Source organism: Zonotrichia leucophrys, chromosome 5 (genome assembly GCF_028769735.1).
Source record: "Zonotrichia leucophrys gambelii isolate GWCS_2022_RI chromosome 5, RI_Zleu_2.0, whole genome shotgun sequence".
NCBI lineage: Eukaryota > Metazoa > Chordata > Aves > Passeriformes > Passerellidae > Zonotrichia > Zonotrichia leucophrys.
This window is the reverse complement of record NC_088175.1, coordinates 24,858,307-24,876,381: the sequence shown is the minus strand read 5'-3', so window position 1 is coordinate 24,876,381 and position 18,075 is coordinate 24,858,307. Positions and strand designations below refer to the sequence as shown.

The window sequence follows — 18,075 nt, the reverse complement described above, 5'->3', positions numbered from 1 at the left end:
GCAACTCAGTAGCAATTTAGACATATATTTGAATAACCAAGAATCAACATCAGAGGTGTTACAGAAATAAGCTTTTATTGATGGCAGAATCTCAAAAGTCCAGATATTTGGATAACTGTGATTCAGCGTGTTAAAGTCAGGGTTGCTTGGAAGACTTTTTCATTACTTCACATTATAAGAACATTCTTATAAGTCCCTGATTTGAATTTGGAATGCTCTGAGATGTGACATTGTTTATGATAATGCCAATAGTAAAACTAAGCAGAGTTTTACAGCATTAGACTAATGGTGCAGGGAAGCCTCGAAACCTTCAGAGAAAATTGTTTTTTATTGCAGTTATGACAGGTTAAAGATATGAGAAAATACAGTGGCATGTCAGATGGGTTGGAATTTTCCCTACAGGAACACTATGGTTTCTAGGTGAAATTTCCATACATGGATATTACATTTGGAAACGGTGAAAGAGAATAATCATGATTCTGGACTGTCCGGTTCCTGATGAGGTTCAGAAGTGTTGAAGAGCATTTCTCTTTCCCCTGTCTATTTGGGCTAAGGGAAACCAGCAAACAGGAGTGGACAAACCACACAGCGTGTGGCACATAACTGTACGGGTGTGGATGGCCAGGTTCTGGGAGGGACTGAGGATTTCAGGGCTGGCTGCTGTAGGATCGTGCTGGACACTGCTGGCTCCAGACAGCTCCACAACAGGACTACTGCAAGCCAAGGCTGAGTCCATCATCCAGGCTTTTGGCACAGATAGATCCCCAAAGGGAATGATGTCCATGGATGAGCACACTGGAACACAGAATTCCCTGAAGGGAATGCAGACTGTGCAGGACCCACACTGGAGCATGAGAAAAAAGTGGGATGGAAGCAGCAGCAGAATGAAACTCCTCTGTCCTGATTGTACACTGCTGACCGTCTTGCTGAAGGGACTGAGTGTAGCCTGTGGAGGGATCAAGTGCCAGAAGATAGGTGCCTGTGATGAAAAATTGAGGCTGAGATTATGATGGTGAGGAGAGATACTTGAAGAGAAGCTGAGCATGTTAGTAAAGTTGAGGCAAGAAAAGAGGGAACAAAGGTGTTTTCACTAAATGTATAAGTGTTTGTTTCCTTTTGCTGTTGGTTTTGGGTTTGGGTTTTTCTTGTTTCCCAAGACCCAGTCCAAAAATATATATATTAATTTGCAATAAATTCTCAAAAATCTGTTTTACTTCAAACTGTAGTTGACAAGTGATCTTGCCTTAATTTGGACCCACAAGAAAACTCCTCTGGGTGAATTACCTTTGAAAACTGGGGATATGTGCTGGCATAGAGTTAAGTTTAATTAAATATTTTAATTTACTAAGTTTTAGTAAATTAGTTTCAATTTTACTTGTAACAGATCATGTAGTGCTGTGCTTTGGATTTTGACCGAAGCAGTGTTGATAAGATGGGGATGTTTCAGCTATTGTTGAGCAGCACTTGCACAGCACTCAGGTCTTTTGTGTTTCTCACACTTCCCTGCCAGTGAGTAGACTGGGGGTACACAAGTTTTTGGCAGGGGACAAGCCAAGACCGCTGACCCCAGTGACCAAAAGGATGTTCCATACTTCATGACATGATGCACAATGGAATTTGGCAGAAATAAGGAAAAATGTCTGAAGTGGTGGTGTTTGGTTTTTCAAGTGGTGGTTACATTTCCTGGAGCTCTGCTTTCCTAGGAATGGCTGAACACCTGCCTGGACATGGGAACCAATGAACTATTCCTTGTTTTGCTTTGCTTGCATGCATGGCTTTTGCTGTTCCTAGGACACTGTCTTTACGTCAGTCCATGAGGTTTCTCACTTTTGTCCTTCCAGGTCTCTCCCCATCACTCTTGGGAAGAGTGAGCAAACAGCTGTGTGGTCCTTAGCTGCCTGCTGGGGTTAGCCCATAACAGGTCATCTCTGATGTATCCGTCACCAGCATAGCCCATTCCAAAACAGCCAACAGGAGGCACCACCTGAGGCGTTCCTTGGGCCCTGCTGAGTCCTGCTGCTTGTAGAGACTGGGCTGTCTCCTGGGCTATAGTGGGAAAAACACTGTTGTAAATCATTATCATTCACCTCACTATACTTGTAAAATGCTTTGATGTTTTTTGCCTCTTTGGCATTCAGCCACAGCTCTGCTGGATTGGAAATACATACTGGTTCAGCTGTGCATATTCTGCCCGAATCTGCTTCTGTATCATAGCTGCAGACAGCTCAGCTCATACAGTCTAAGCTGTGCCTGACATCCTATTTGAAGAAAGTAAGACCTATGCCATAAAATGACATATAATACTTATGTATTTGCCAAGTTCCCTACAAGAAATTCATCCCCTATTTTACTGAATGAAAGATTTTAAAAGGAAACAGAGAAATGTTCTTAGAAAAATGGCTTCAGGAATTTAGTATATTTGATCATGATATTTGAAATTTCTTTTTTCTCTAAATTATCCATTTACTTGTGAGTTCTAGTAGGTGTACTTTTTATTGCACAAACAATATAAACAGATTTTTCTGTGCTATTTTTCTGACCTTAAAGAGGAAAGGGAAAGAACACAGGACTCAAGGTGAGCAGAGGAGAGTGGGAAAATCTCCTCCCTTGCCCAGCTGGTGATGCTGAGCCTGATGAGCCCTAGGAGATGGCTGGCCCTCCTGGCTGCCAGGGCACTGCTAACTCATGTTCAGCTTGCCACAGACCAGGACCAACAGGTCCCTTGCCATGGTACTGCTTTCCAGAGTTTCACTCCCCAGTCAGTATGTACCTCCAGGATTGTCCCATTCCAGGTGCAGAATCTGGCACTTCATTGTTAAATTTCACATGGTTGGTGATTGCCCAGCCCTCTAATTTGTTTAGGTCTCACTACAGGGGCTCTCTGCCTTTGAATTAGTCAACAGCTCCTCCCAATTTAGAACCTGCAAACTTAGCATCCCTTCTAGGCCTGCATCCACGCCATTAATGAAGATATTCAAGAGCACAGGGCCTAGGACAGAACCCCCCTAGTGACAGGTCACCAGTCTGATGTCCCTTCCTTCACTGTAACCCTTTACATCTGATCCATGAACCAGTTGCTCACCGATCCCATGATGGCTGTGTGCTGGACATTTTTTCCAGAAGGATACTGTGAGACACAGTATCAACAGCTTTATTGGAATCCAGAAAACTACATCTACTGGCTGTCCTAAATCAACCACGAGGGGTTACCTAGCTGGGTTACTGTAAAAGAAAATCAGACTTGACAAGCAGGACTTTTCCCTGGTGAAGCTGTCCTGGCTGTGACTGAAAACTGCATTGCCCTTCAGGTGTTTCTCAATATCTCCCATTATTTTACCAACTGTTGAAATGACACCGACGAGGCCTGTAGTTTCTAGGGTCATCCTTATCCTGCTTGAAAATTGGCAAAACACTAGCCAGCTTTGGGTGGACTGGGACCTACATCAAGTGGAAAGTCCTGTGCCTCTTGTATCTTTGGAAAATAACTCAAACCTGAAGAGACAAGCCAATCCTATAAAGAGTGCTAAAATACCTTAAAAACATTCTCACAATACATAGAACTTTCCTAAAATACTTGTTAGAAGATCTCAGTTCCTCCTACTAAAGTCAGTAGGAGAGCTTTGTCCACTGACTTTTCCAGATTCATGAGTTCAGGACAGCAACTGAGACATTCAAAAAACCACCCCAGTGTTTTAAGCTGACCGAAAAGAGAGTATGACATTCTCACAAGAGAAGCAGCCCTTCAGAGATCTCCTGATCAGTGTTACAGATCTGGAAGTAACTCAAAATATCTAAGATAAGCTTTTGCTAGCTTTCAAATGTTTAAGAAATTGTTCTTAGTCTTTGAAGATTTTGCACTTCTACCACCATTAGTTACAGAGCTATTTCTGTTTCATATACACATATGAATGCTATTCTGTTAAGTATAATTTAATGTGATGCACATGAAAAATACTTAAAAAAATTAATTTTTAGCAAGGGTGGTTTGTCCTTTTTTTTTCTTTGCTTTTTCTTCTTGTCTGTAAAAGTTTATTCCTTCAGTACACTGGGTTTTGTGTCTGTTGTTAATTTTTTCTATTTCTTTCATATTCAATTTTGTGGCTCAATACATATAAAGTTTTAATAAGTCTGTTCCAGTTCTTGAAAATTACTTCATTTTTGTATCCATTGTGTTAAAATGATTATACAGTGTAATCTGGATGATTCCATACATTGAGATAACTATTATCACAATGACAATATCTGTGGAGATATCTTGGGAAATTTAGGAAATTATTTTCACCACTTCATTGCCTTCTTCTCTTATCTAGTTCCACAACTATTTTTGCTATGTATGTGTCAGAAATTTGTGCATACCAGAGAAAGCATGGTCATCTGGAAGATGTTCTATTCCTTACAGTTCTCTGTTCCATAATGATTTATTATGCTTAGCATTGGCCTTTTCCAGATGATCTCCTTCATTTACTGGTGCTTACTCTGCTCCTTATAGTGTGACAGTTGATAATTCAAAATCCTAAGAAAAGAACAGGAGGTGACACAGTAATGCTCTATTCCAGGATGGCTATGGAAGCAAATTATTTACCTTTTGTCTTACCAACTTAAATCTCAATTTCTTCTGAGGACTGTGCAAATGTCATCATATAGGATAGAAAAGTCTTTGTTCAACAATAAATTTTTCTTATTGGAAATTTCCTGTCCTAATTTCTTCATTGTGCATTGAGTCTGTGAAGGGAGGACCAATATCCTGGATGGAAGGTGAGAACAGACAGTAGCACAGTTCTCATTCAGGCTGCCAGCTGAGTGCACAATAATATCCCTGGTTTAGTACAAAATGCATTGCAAAAATTTGTACTTAAAACTATGCGGAAGTAAGGAATACTAATTTTCGAGAGCTGAGCCTTAGAAGGACTTAAATTCTGCTTGCAATATTGCACCTCTTGGTAATAATTTTATTTTTACTTGATGTAGAAGTTATTTTTTCCTCTTCATTTAAGTAATTAGAAAACAAGCTTTTTCTTTCTTTGGTAGTAATTTTTCTTTTCATTCCACTGCTCTGTGTGGTCTCTTTGCTGTAGCATCACCTTCGTCTTCCATCCTAAACATGCTAAAATTGCCACTGCAGAAGAGGCAGTAGTGCAGTGCACCTAAGAGGAGGTGCATGCTGTCTCTGCAGACACATGCTCAGTGTAAACTGTCTGCATCCTTAAACCTGCTATAATGCTTCATGAATTTCGACACAGATTGTTAAGGTACAGATTCAGTTGTGATAGTGCCAAAACATGCCCTCGGGGTGCAGGCTTACTGAGAGCAATTTACACTGCATGTTTCAGTCCTCAAAATGAATTTGTGCCACAAAAAACAACATAGGACTTTTCTCCACATCCTCCTCTCAACCACATAATCTGGAAGAAAGCTAGTAGAAGCACTTCCATATGGAAAAAAGATAGCTGCAGCCAAAACAAGTTGTTCAGCTTATTAGAATCAGTATGAATAAGTTCATTGAAAATTTGGCATGTCTTAATGTTATTTTCTAAAGAAATGATTAAATGCTGATCATATTTATCATTTAAATGAGATTTTGAACAAATGACAAAATATTTTGTGCCTCAGGGCATAAATATTTTTACTATGTGAAAGTTTAGATTGTTGTGATAATTTCCAAGTTTGGTGAATGGCAGCATTTTAAAGCTAGTAAAAGCAAGACATAATAATAAAAAAGCCCTAATATGCAAAAGTCCAAATTAGAAATTTACATTTCAGGAAAAGATGCAAGAGAGAATTAATTTTACTCTTACTGGTAAAGTACAAAAGATTTTTTAAATTTATAATCAAATCAAGCAAGTGTAAATTGTGTGTTAGGCAACACAGGTAATCTATTTGTGCCTGTCATGAAGGCACCTGTGAGACGTCTTTGCTTCCCTGCATTGTGAAGATGCATTTTGATGAACAAGTTCATTCAAACGACCCTGAGCAGTTGTCCTGTGTTTGAAAAAGAATGTAACTAAGTCTGTTTATGAACCTTCTGACTTTGAAAAGAAAGGGAGGAAGCTAGGAGCTATCAATATGTCCACATCTATACTGAACTCCATGTGTTTTGTGTCCCAGTTAAATCCTCTGCAATGATGATGCAAATTTCTAAAATTGCCAACTTTTTGTTCCCACTCTACTTTTCATGCTGCTCTGGGGGTTCTGCATCCAGTCCTGGTCGCCACAATTCAAGACAGATATGGACAGACTGGAAAGGGTCCAAAGGAGTCCATGAAGGTGACCAAAGGCTGTAGAACCTGTCCTCTGAGGAAAGACTGAAGGAGCTGCATCACCTCACCCTGGAGCACAGAAAGTTTGGGGACACCTCATCACAGTATCCTAGAATGTAAAGGACAGCTACAAAGAGGACAGAGGAGAAGACTGGGCACAATGGGTACAAGCTGCATGTAGAGAGGTTTCATCTCAATATAAGAAAAATTTTATAGTGATAACAATCATTCCCTGAACAACATCAGTAGGGACATGGTAGAGTTCCCAACAAAAGAGGTTTTCAAGATGGTCTCATCTAGACTGTTTCCTGTGAGGTGTTAGACCAGAAGATCCCTGAGATCCCTTCCAACCTGTGTTGTTCTGTGATTTTGTGAATTAAATATCTTCCACTTGCAAAGGCCAGTGTGGTTCTTATATTTGTTGTCCTGCTTCTTATTTACCCATCACTGCACAAACAGAATTGTCCCCTTAGTTTTAACAATTTAGCTATTTTCTTAAGTTACTGGTTATTAAGGTAACAATCAATATAAGTAAATTTCAATTTCAATAATACAAAGCTATTTATGTCAAGGAACAGAACATTTGGTGTTTTCTAGCTGAATAGCTAGAGACTAATTTGCAAAATGCTTCAGAATGAAAATTAATTTCTGATTCTTATTCAAGATATGAATTGCAGCTCTTGTATTATGTCCAAACAGGCTTTCCATTGGATGATCTTTCTGTCTGGCACAGATTATTTTAATATTTTAGCAAATGTTACTGGCATTGGCAGTATCCAGTGAGGCACTTCTCTTTGAAAAACTTGTTTTTAGCTTAAGACTATCGGGTATTTATTCCTTACTGCCAATTACCTAAACAGCACTTCCACTGCCATAAAGGGTAATTATGGCAACACTGCACCACAGAACTAATTTTGTCTACCTATAAAATGATTTTCATCATATACAATTTCCTGCTATTTTGGCAGACCAGACTAATGTATATATAAATATTTGTGGTTGATAATCTACCAAATCTATTTATTTTAGACCTTGAATTATGTTATATTTGAGACAGAATAAGTTGCTTTTTAGACCTCATAGTGACAGAGGTTTGCAGATTAATGTATGATTTTCTGCCAGTTTAGATGCAAGTTTTTCAGGGATTGCACACTGCTGAGCCAGTCTGGCCTGCCTTCTATGGTGCCTTCCCTCCCTTTCTTACTACTTTCACCAACATATGGTTTGGTTTATGTAACAGAATCAAAGAGCCTACAATTTCTCATGCAGAGCTAAACCATGCAAACTGCCATGTCTGTGGTCTCCTTTCAGAATGATATTAAGAAGAAAAGGAGAAAACAGAGAAAGCTCTGGATGAGCTATCACTGAGTCCGCCTCTTCACTTGCTCTGTTCTGTCATCAGCATATTGCCTGAACTCTGTGTCTTTCCTTTTCTGGGAAAAGATTTTGTCTCCAGCTGGATGAATGATGTGGGGAAGGGCCATGAGGTTCATTTTCAGCAGACATGACAATGGCTGACTCAGCCTCTCTACTAAGCAGGCAGTGGTCATGAATGCACTGTTACCTTCGCTTTCTTTTTCAGCCCCTTTGTGCCCCTCTAACAGCTCTTACAAAAACTGCCTGCTTTCTCAGGAAGCCATCTCAGTTTGAAATGACATTATCTACCACAGGATCACTCTAGCCAATTTCTCCTCCTCTGACAAAAGGCCTCAGAAGGATAGCACCTAGTTAGAGAACCTCTGCCTTCTGCCTCCCAGCACAATGCTATATTTGGGCTATAACCTCATGACATGCATGGAAACACGCATGTTTAATGAATGTTTAATGTTGCTGTGATAGGTTTGACTCTAGAGAGAATGCTAATAGTAACATGGGTTCAATGTGGTATGTATGGTTTGGGTCTTCTTTTTTAAATGCTTGTAAGACTTCTATGGATATAAAGCATTCATTTACCTATGTATTCTATTTCTATTTATTCCATTTTAGGGCTGTAGATCATCCTAAAAATGAAATGTTATATGCTAATGAGGGCTGTGGTATGTTTGTGTTGATTTATCACTTGCCAGTGTATCACAATTTGGAACAAAAGGAATCCCAGTCTGGAAAAGAACATTTTACACGTTTGTCCCATGCTAGAATGATGTCTAGCACAACAAAATCCTTTTCGTTGATTACTGTCCTTGGATGTTATGGCACACAAATGAAATACAAATGATTCAGGCCAGCTCTTACCATGACTGATAAGACTATCAGAAAAGTTTTGCTCCAGTATCAGGCCAGTAGCTTTACCACATCCAATATTTTAAAAGGAGACAACACATCTTTTCTTCCTCCAGTGTGACACCCAGTTCCTTCATGCTCTTAAGCCCTCAGAAAGCACTAAGTGTTTGGGTTTGTCTGTCTTTCAGCACTGCAAGGTGCTTTTAAATAGATAGGCTGAGGTGTTTTGCTGTTGAAATGTGACACAGTAATAAACTGGAGAACATTTTATCCATGAATGAGATAGTGTACCAAGTGTGCTCTGACCTAACCTACTCCCACTTTTTCACCTTCCCTTTTTTGCCTTAAGTAAGGAGAGATGGCATTCTTCTTGTCCCAGTCATTCTTCTGAGTAAGGAGCAGGATAAAGATATCACAAGCAATAAATTGTTCAGTACAGTTAAAATTCTGGATTGGAACATGTTGGATTCTCCAAACACATAGCAGAAATAGGTTCTTGGCTGTATTAAACCAGCCAATGGGAAATCCATCAGATCCTGGGGGCAAGCCACATATCACATCTGGCTAAAATTCAGAAATTGGCAGAGTTTCACTGCTTTGGGAAATTTAAAGTGAATGTGAAGTTCAACTTCATCAACAATTTTAGTTACTTCTTCAGAAAATAATACAGTACAGATGTCTAGCATTTGCAGGCCTGTACCAAAACCTGTAAATCAAGAAGTAAAACACTCTGAGTTTTCACTGAGCATTTTGTTTCATTATAGTCTATTCCTGGATACCTTCATTTTTGTCCTAAAAATAGTGATTTCAAATATGAAGTGGTTTGTGTAATGTTAAATGGTGTATGTTCATACCTCTATCTGATTGATCACAACAGTGTTTTAAAACAAATGAAATTGTGAGATAGGCAACTTAAATATTAACTAAAAAAAAGGGGGGTGGATTTACACTTGGACTGTGCTAACTTTTTATGATTGAGCATCCAGCAAGACAATAAAAAAACCCTCCCATAATAAAATTGCTTTCTCTTTTTCATATGTGATAGCTTGCTTTGAATAGCAGTTTTTTAGAACATAAATCTGTAGTTCTACTGAAAATGTCATACTACAGAAATCCCATTGTCAAACTGCCGTTAATCAGAGAGTTGCCAAGGAATACGCAGCAGTGAACACTGTCACTTTCACTGCCTACCGTACTGAATGAGATCATTTCATAAATAAACTATTTCTAAACATGTCTCCAGCGTCATCTTCCATGCATTTGTTTTGTACCTCCTGTTTTTCTCCTGTCCTTCCTAATCACAGATTACCCATTATGTGGGGGTTTTTTTTCAATAGTCCACACCTAAAAGTCCATTTTCTTTTTATCCACAGCTGAAACTCTTACTTGGAGTTTGATTGGATTTTCTCTTTACTTGTACCACTCCCTTTGAGCTTTCTCTAATTCACATGACTGTCTGAGGCTTTTTAACCACCCTAATGTTTTCCAAATATCATGCTCTTAGGCACTTATTTTTTGCTGTGGAGGAGATATACTGCAGGTTTCTGAACTCTTCTTATTAGTCAGGAAAGCTGCGGGTCAAATTTTCATCTGTGTTTTTCAGTACATTTTGACTGAAAAATTCATTAGTATTTAATTTGGAAGCATTTTTCTTAGCTAGGAATTTGATTCCATTTCAGTCATGTAAATGGAAAACTGAATCAGACACTTATGACCTAACTCTGTGTGGTGTTTTCTGCTAATATTTTTGAGCTTGTAGTCAGATGGGTGTCTTCCAAGTAGCAAGTGAATGAAAAGGAGAAGTATACTCAAGTTGCACCAGGGGAGGTAAAGGCTGGATCTTAGCAAAGATTTCTTCACTGAAAGGAGTATCAAGCATTAGAAAAGGCTGCCAGGAAGACAGTTGAGTCACCAACCCTGGAGGCATTTAAAAGACATGGAGATGTGATGGTTAGGGACATGGTTTGGAGGTGAATTTGCAATGTAGGATTTATGGTTACACTTGATGATTTAAAGGGTCATTTTTAACCTAAATGATTCTATGATGGTACTAATGTTGCAATGAAATGAGGAGCAGAAACTGTTAGAGTAGGAAACAAGGAATCCTTAAAGTGCTTGGTTTGGGAGACTTTTTTAAGAAAAAGTTTGTGGCCATGCCTTTTTATAACTATGTCAATTAAATGTCATCTCTCAAACATTCTTCAGGTGATCCATTACAGAAACCATCAGGGTAGTTCCTCTTATTGCATATAGTCCTCACTGTGCTGGTGTTCTTAAAATCTTAGATTGGTTTCAATACTGAGAAAAAGACCAATGTGTTTGTAAGATGCAGAATTATATACATAGATTATTCATATGTGAGACACTAAAAAGAATTCCTGTAAATTGTTGACTGAGTTTGCTCTCTGTTTTGGTATTGATATCAGAGTTTTGTAGTTGGCTCTCTGCCAAATGACTCCACCTATTTCACAGAAAACCTTGTTTTCTGAATGACGTTTTGATGATGATTTTAGTTCAGTATTTTGCCAAAAACCATTATTTTTTGTGCTAGAGATGAGGTGGTCTTTAGTAGCATATATCATTAATCTGCTATTTTCAAATAACCGTGATTTTTTTTATCTTATAGATATTTCCTTTCTTTAAATAAAGTACAGCTACAGTTTTTAAATATGAGCTGTGTTTGATAATAAGATAATGCTGAATTTGAGTTTTGTCCAGTATTTCAATGTAATGAACCACAATGAAAATAATATTTTTTTAAAATGTTGATGACTCAGATTTGGCAGTGAAAAAGGCTCCTGGTTTTTGAAAAATGAATGCAAATTGTCTAATACTTATATCCTGAGAGAAACACAATTCCTAGGGAGCAGATATCTTTGTCCCTGATCATTGACAAAGCCTGAGAGGTGTGTGCAATCCAGTGCTCAGGCTTTACACTTCAGCCTATCCCCTTAGAGGTTGTGCAGATTTGTTTTCTCTGGGGCTGTCTTTGGGACATTAGACAGAATCCATTATCATAATAAGATTTATTGAATCAGAGAGAAACCAGAGTACTTGAATGAAAAGTACTAGCTTGTTTAAAATACGTAATTTACACACAGGACATTTGGTAAGGTGTTTCACATCTAAAGTCTGATGATATAATTCATAGACATGTTAGGTGAAGTTTCAAAAAATTTTTGGAACATTGTTGAGATATTTTAATTTGCTAGGAATGCAACATGGATTCTGACCTTGAATTCTGTGGAAGTTTCCACTAGCTATGTTTTCTAAGGTCATTTACAATGGCTTCAGTGATCCCCAGTGCTAAAGGCACTATGATAATAATAGTCTTATTATTGTTTCTTTCTGTAGCAAACACCTAATGCTGTGATCTCTGTGAGCATCAGCAGAGACTGTTTCTGAAGGATGTCTCAAACTTTCCCTATATTTTTTCACTCTGCTATGAAACAGAGACGACTGCCATTGAGGAGTCACAAAAGCTCCCACGATGAAGACAACCATGTACAGCATATCTTTGGAAGCACAAGAAAGGTACACATCCACCTAAGAAGTACCCTCTTGTGATAACAAACCAAGACATGAGTTTGAATCTGCATCTGATTAAATTTTAGAACTTGAACCATGTATAATTAACAACATGTGGTACTTCATCCTGATGACACAGCCTATCTGCTTAAAAGCAATTTCTCAAGGATGATATCTAATATAATTTCTAAGACTTTTTCAGTCCATGCCTGTAACGAAGGATGGCAGTCCAAAACAGCAGTTTAGAATAAACTTGAAACATAAAAAAGTACTTTTAGTGTTTCTACTAAAATGCAAATGAGGTCTTTCTAATATTAGGAGTCTAGCAACAAACACAGTTTCACTATATAAAATAAGTGTAGCACAGTTTACAAATATTTTAGTCATTAAAAGCATTCCTTAAATTTATGCCTAAACTAGTAGCAAATTTCCTCTTTAACAAATATATTCTGATGTGTTCACTTTTAAGCTACATCTTAGGAAATCTATATAAATGAACAGAGATGATGAAATGTGTATTCCATTAAAAGATACCATATGGCTCAGCATTTACTGTGTTACAAAATGAGAATCTGAAGGAGGTGGGGTCTATATTTCTCTTAATGCATACGTGCAATTTCCGTTAAAATTAATGATACGCATACTCCAAGGACAGATAGCATCTCAAGTTTAAGATTGTATTCTGGTTTTGTACTCTTTAGAGGTGGATCATTTAAAAGTTAACACATAATACCCCAATATCTTATTATCACCCAGACTCTTTTAGGAAAGTTGGAAAACTTGTTTCCTTGTAAAATTAGTTTAGCTCAGAATATAAAATTCAAATTAACTATGAATTCTTATTTGCTTAATTTGTTTTCATTTGTCAAACCCTGACCACAGCATGCTTTGTTTCATTATACAGGTTGGCAGTAGTAAATCCCTTGTGTAATTTGTTAAATCAAGGGATTTATAAGAGGCCTTGCTTTTAGTATGCTACTGAAAACTTCTTTAGATGCTGAGAAAAATGACAAGTTCCATCACCATGTTGTCTCTAAAAACCAAGGCACTATAAGGCATCCCTGCTTAGCACACTGTATATCTTCAAATAAATATTTATTTAATTTTATATAGAGGTTTTACTTCATGGAGCCCCCTGGAAACAGTGGCTCCTTGTCTTGTCATGGAAATCCTTGTCATGCAGAGAAGACAGATGGTAATGGCAATGAATTAGAATTAACATCTAAAAAAACATTGTTCATATTTTTTTTGATAAGTTGCTGACAAATAATGGTACAATGTATACTCTCCAGTGGATTGCAAGCCTTTGATGACAGAAGACTCTAAGATAAGGAAGCAAATTCCTGCACAGTGTGCACATCTTTTCATCAGTATGCAGGCAAAAAATGTCAGATAAGATACGGTCATAAGAGAGCTGATTAAGGAAAGAAAAATGTGCCCTTTCTTAATTTTAATGCACAAACTATATTCTATTACTTACATGCTTCTAGAAGCCCTTGTCCCGCAAACATGTATGTAGAAAACTTTTCTCCTTCTCCAGCAAATGGCATTATTAATTTGAATGCATTTTTTGTCAGCTGACCCTATCTTAATAATTTCTATTTATAATATTTGTTACTCAGTCCAAGTGCCATTGAGTCTCAGCTGTTGGAGAGGCGAATATTCTATAACCAATCCCCTTCCTTGAGTTGTATGATGCATGTTTTCATCAGTACAACCAAACTTCTATGAAGAAATCCAATTGAACAAAAATACCAACCAACAAAACCCTAACAGCCTTGCTGTGCTCTGCAGGTAAATGAAAAAGAAAGTAGCAATAAAAAATTTAAATTGAAGAAACCTATGATCCAGGATGGACCAGCTGGGAGAAGGGACAGATTTAACATACGTGATAAAGACACCAATAGCTCTGATTTTGCACTCTAATTTTTTTATATCTTATTTTTAAGATGCAGTGTTTCTTTTGGTACATTATCAACCATAAAATGTTGGTGCAGTGAATGTAATTAGATTAATCACTTAATATGTCAGAGAAAGCAACTGAAAAGCGAATGCTAGAGAATTTCAAAGTATTTCATCCTTTCTGTATCAATAAGTGTGGAGTATTACAAGTATATCATCTTTCCTCATTGGGATGGCAATGGAAATACTTACAGTATTCTGCAAAAATAGGAGTAATTTAGAAAGATATGTTCGAAACTGAATTAAAACAAGATAAAAGAAGGATAATTTTAAAATGCTCTGAAATTCCAAGTGTTTTTCTACTCATCTGCTTTCTTATTATAACACCTGATCTGGAAATACTTAATGTTTTATTAGGGAATTGTTTGAGGGAGAAAAGAGAGGCTTCTCTTTTGCCATTTAACTAGTTCAAACTGGTCCCTTCAAGCTTTGATTTTTCTTCCAACAAAAATCAATAATAAAACTTCTCTTTACTGTTCTGGACTCAGAAACATACCTCAAATACTTAATTGGTTCCTGTAAATTCTTGTATACCTCAGTAACATCTTTCAAATTTGGACACTGATTTCAGAGAGGGTCTATCTATCTATCTATCTATCTATCTATCTATCTATCTTGACAACTACCAATGCATAGATAATTTTCTACTTTAAATTATGGGAAAATATTAGTAAATCCTTCAAAGAGAGAGACATTATCTATTCTGAATAGAAACTGGCACAGCCTAAAGGACTGCTGCTTTAGGTAATGATGATGGTAAAATAACAGAAAGTGATCTTTATTGCATCTGAATAAACATATTCAAAGATGAAATCATAAGCTGGGGACCTAGTCTTCAGAAGCAGAATGTGTGTGGGAAGAATATTCACATTCAGGCTAATTTGTTCGCTGGTTGCCATAAATATGCATATTTATGTCAATGATGTTTATTGATACAATCATAAATTTTTATGCCATTAAATAAAAACATAATCCCAAACCAAACTAAACCAAGCAAAAAAACAAAACAAAACAAAACAAAACAAACAAACCAAAAACCACTAAAAAACTTTAAGAGAACAATCTGAGCTACCTCTCCCCTTCTTCTTCTTGTAACCACTATCACTTCAAATTTTTCACTAATATTTATTCAAAGCTTTCTGTGTCTGCCACTTGTACTCTGCACTTCAGAGAGGAGTCTGGTAGGTCGTCTCTATAACCTCCCATTAGGAAGCTGAAGACAGTAGTAAAATTCCCTCTTAGCACTGTTTAAGAGTGAATAAACACATTTAAGCTGTACTGTGGCACAAATATTAAACATTTGAATCTGTTTAACAAAGGATCCAAACTGCATGCACTGATGTTCCAATTTCATCTGTAGTAGTTTGAACTGAATGCCATGATGATCTAAGTAGAAAATACAGCAGTTTGAATTGCAGTACAACCACATACTTTGTTGAGTGGGTTTAATACAAGTCAAACTGTGAACTTTGAAGACTGAAATTTCATACCCTTCTTTAATCATGATGCATTCTTTGTTGAAGCAATAAAATTTAACTGTAGAGGATATTTGCTGATCTGTAAAAGAGTGTGGTTTCATTAAAATATATTTCAGGAATCAAACTAGTAAGATAAAAATGTTTACAACCTATGACTTACTGAGCATATTAACAGAAAATATTTAAGACTACTAAACAGGCTTATTCTGCTTTCAGCTGCTCTAGAAAAAAATCTAGAACTAACTTCTAGGATTCAGAAATGTAACTGAATGTGCAACTCTCTATATGAAGATAACAATATAGCCCAGATCTGTACCTTACTCATTCTTTCAATTGTTGTGAGCCAATATTAATTTTGGTGAAATATTTAAGATTTAGAAAAAACCCAACACCAACAAATACTCTGTGTGCAACATACTGAAAATAACTTAATCGAAGAATACTGAAATTACAAAGATTATTTTCAAGGCATCATTAGATTAAGTTAATTTAGAAAATACACAATAATATTTATTCAAAAGTCTGTACTAAAGTGATACAAATAAAGTGTTTGCAAGTCAGTGTCTAAGATATGTACTCAGAAAAAAATTTCATATTAAGAGGTAAGATGTAGCATAGACAATACCTGAGACATTATTGAATGAAGCAGTGAAATACTTTACAAAAATCTTGCCAAACTAAACATTTTCTTTGGCTAAATATGGGTTCTCTAAATATGTCTGTTTCTCTCTCTGACTAAAAAAAAAAAGATAGCAAAAAAAAGGCACACGGTCATGTAAATCTTTACAAAGGCAGCAAATCTAGCAACATAAAAGGTATAAAAGGCTTATAAATATTACTGAATTCTCATTACAGTATTATCACCAGATCAGTGAGATACATTCCTGTGGTCATCATGGGTCTGAATTAAAGTCCAATTCTACCTTATGTCGCTGATTTGCTGGGTCACTAGAGCAAATCAGTTATCTGATTATTCCCATTTAAAAGCTTGGAGCTCTGTGGATGAAAAGTGCTACATAAGAGGTGAGTTTAGAATTTATTATTATAGGCACACATATCTGGGCAGATGAAGCAACATCAGGCCTTGTCAATTTTAGTAATGATTTAAATAATAAGAAGTATGTGATGTTGGTTTGTGCCTGTCAGTGTAACACGCTGAAAGCATCAGGAGTTCAAGTAACTTCAGTCTTGGCTGAGCCTTTCTGTGCTATTTAATTTACTTTCTTATATTCTATTCTTTTCTGATGTTAAACTCAAAAAACTGACTAGAATGATGAAACTGAGAGGTCCTGCAGGCATTTTACAGTTTATACTAAAGGGGCTAAAAAGAAAAGGCTCTGCTATGATATGACCCTGCTGCTGAGAAAAAAATTACATTTAAATAGTGTGAACCCGTTGAATAATCCAGAAGACAATTAACTTTAAAATCTAACTTGTTACCTACAAGTCTTTGCTTTCTTAAAATAAATGAAATTTCCAGACTTCCAAACAGGAATGCAGGAGGAATAGATTCTATTTTCTTGAAAATAATGGGTGCAGTATGTTTTTCCCCGTACCTGTGGGATATGTATGAAAGAAATGTGGTTTTAGCAAAATTAATTCTAACTTTCTATGCAAAGATGAACTTTAAGTCACCAAAACTGAGAAAGAAGAATTTTTTAAAGGAAATAGGCAAGCAAGGAGACTCAGCATAAAATCTATTGTGCTACCACATATGCCTGTCTATAGCAGTGTATTCCTCTCCCAGTAAAAGCTGCAGTATAAGCATACTGCTGACACAGATCACATTTGAAATAGGTTAAAATAAATGCAAGTAATAAAGTATCAAAAACTATGCTAATGCTGTCTTTTAAACTCACACCCTGCAGCAAGAGATAATGCAGGATGATATACGAGCTCCTTTGTAATCCAGGTATTTCTTTGGAATACCTTGTAATTATTAGACTGGACAGGGAGATTTGTGGGATTGGCAGGGAGCATGCATGTCTGTAGTTTTTGTTAGAGTGCTGATATGTGTACATTTGTACTGATAAGAGTGGTGACAGAAACAGAAAATCCCAAATTGCTTTGGGGAATGAAAAAGAGGGCTGGATAGCAAAGCTTCCCCCTGCTCTCTGCCTGCCCCCCTTCTAGACACCACATATACCACATCAAAAGGCAGAAAGGGCTCCTCTGTTCTCTTCACAGTTAGCCAAAATTCCTCTTCACTCATCTCGGATAATTTGCCATCAAACAGGCATGCAGTTCTACTCTCTGTAAAGCAGGAATGAGGTCTTCATAGCATCATGAATGCTTTTTGAAACTTTTTTTGAAATATCAAACAGAAATCCTCAGTGTTGGACCTGTGAAATACATTTTCCTGGGAACAGCTGTGTTTATGGTATGTATGTCACTATATACTTCTAAGCTAACACTTATGAACATTTGGAGGGGATTTACTCAGCAAAAGAAAAATCCTGTCAAACATCACATAACTGCTCTGAAAATGTTCATTAACAGACATGTAATATTTGCTTTGATACTTGTTTGCACTGCATTCAAACATTCTGGAACAGACACTCAGACTTCTTGGTATGAGGACAGATATACAATCCAGGTAGAAAACATATTTCTCCCAAAGGCCTGGATTT

The 18,075-nt window shown here is 36.9% G+C and overlaps 1 long non-coding RNA gene across 2 annotated transcripts in view; it reads right to left on the bottom strand.

The window, feature by feature from the left end:
* Nucleotides 1–230: 230 nt before the first annotated feature.
* LOC135448221 (uncharacterized) overlaps nt 231–18,075 on the bottom strand; it is a 260,215-nt gene continuing 242,370 nt past the window's right edge. The window contains exon 6 of one of the 2 annotated variants that reach the window (XR_010440413.1): nt 231–979. This is a non-coding gene — a long non-coding RNA (uncharacterized LOC135448221). Of the gene's footprint in view, nt 980–4,479; nt 4,514–18,075 lie in introns of those variants that run through there. The other variant, XR_010440414.1, reaches the window with a different exon arrangement.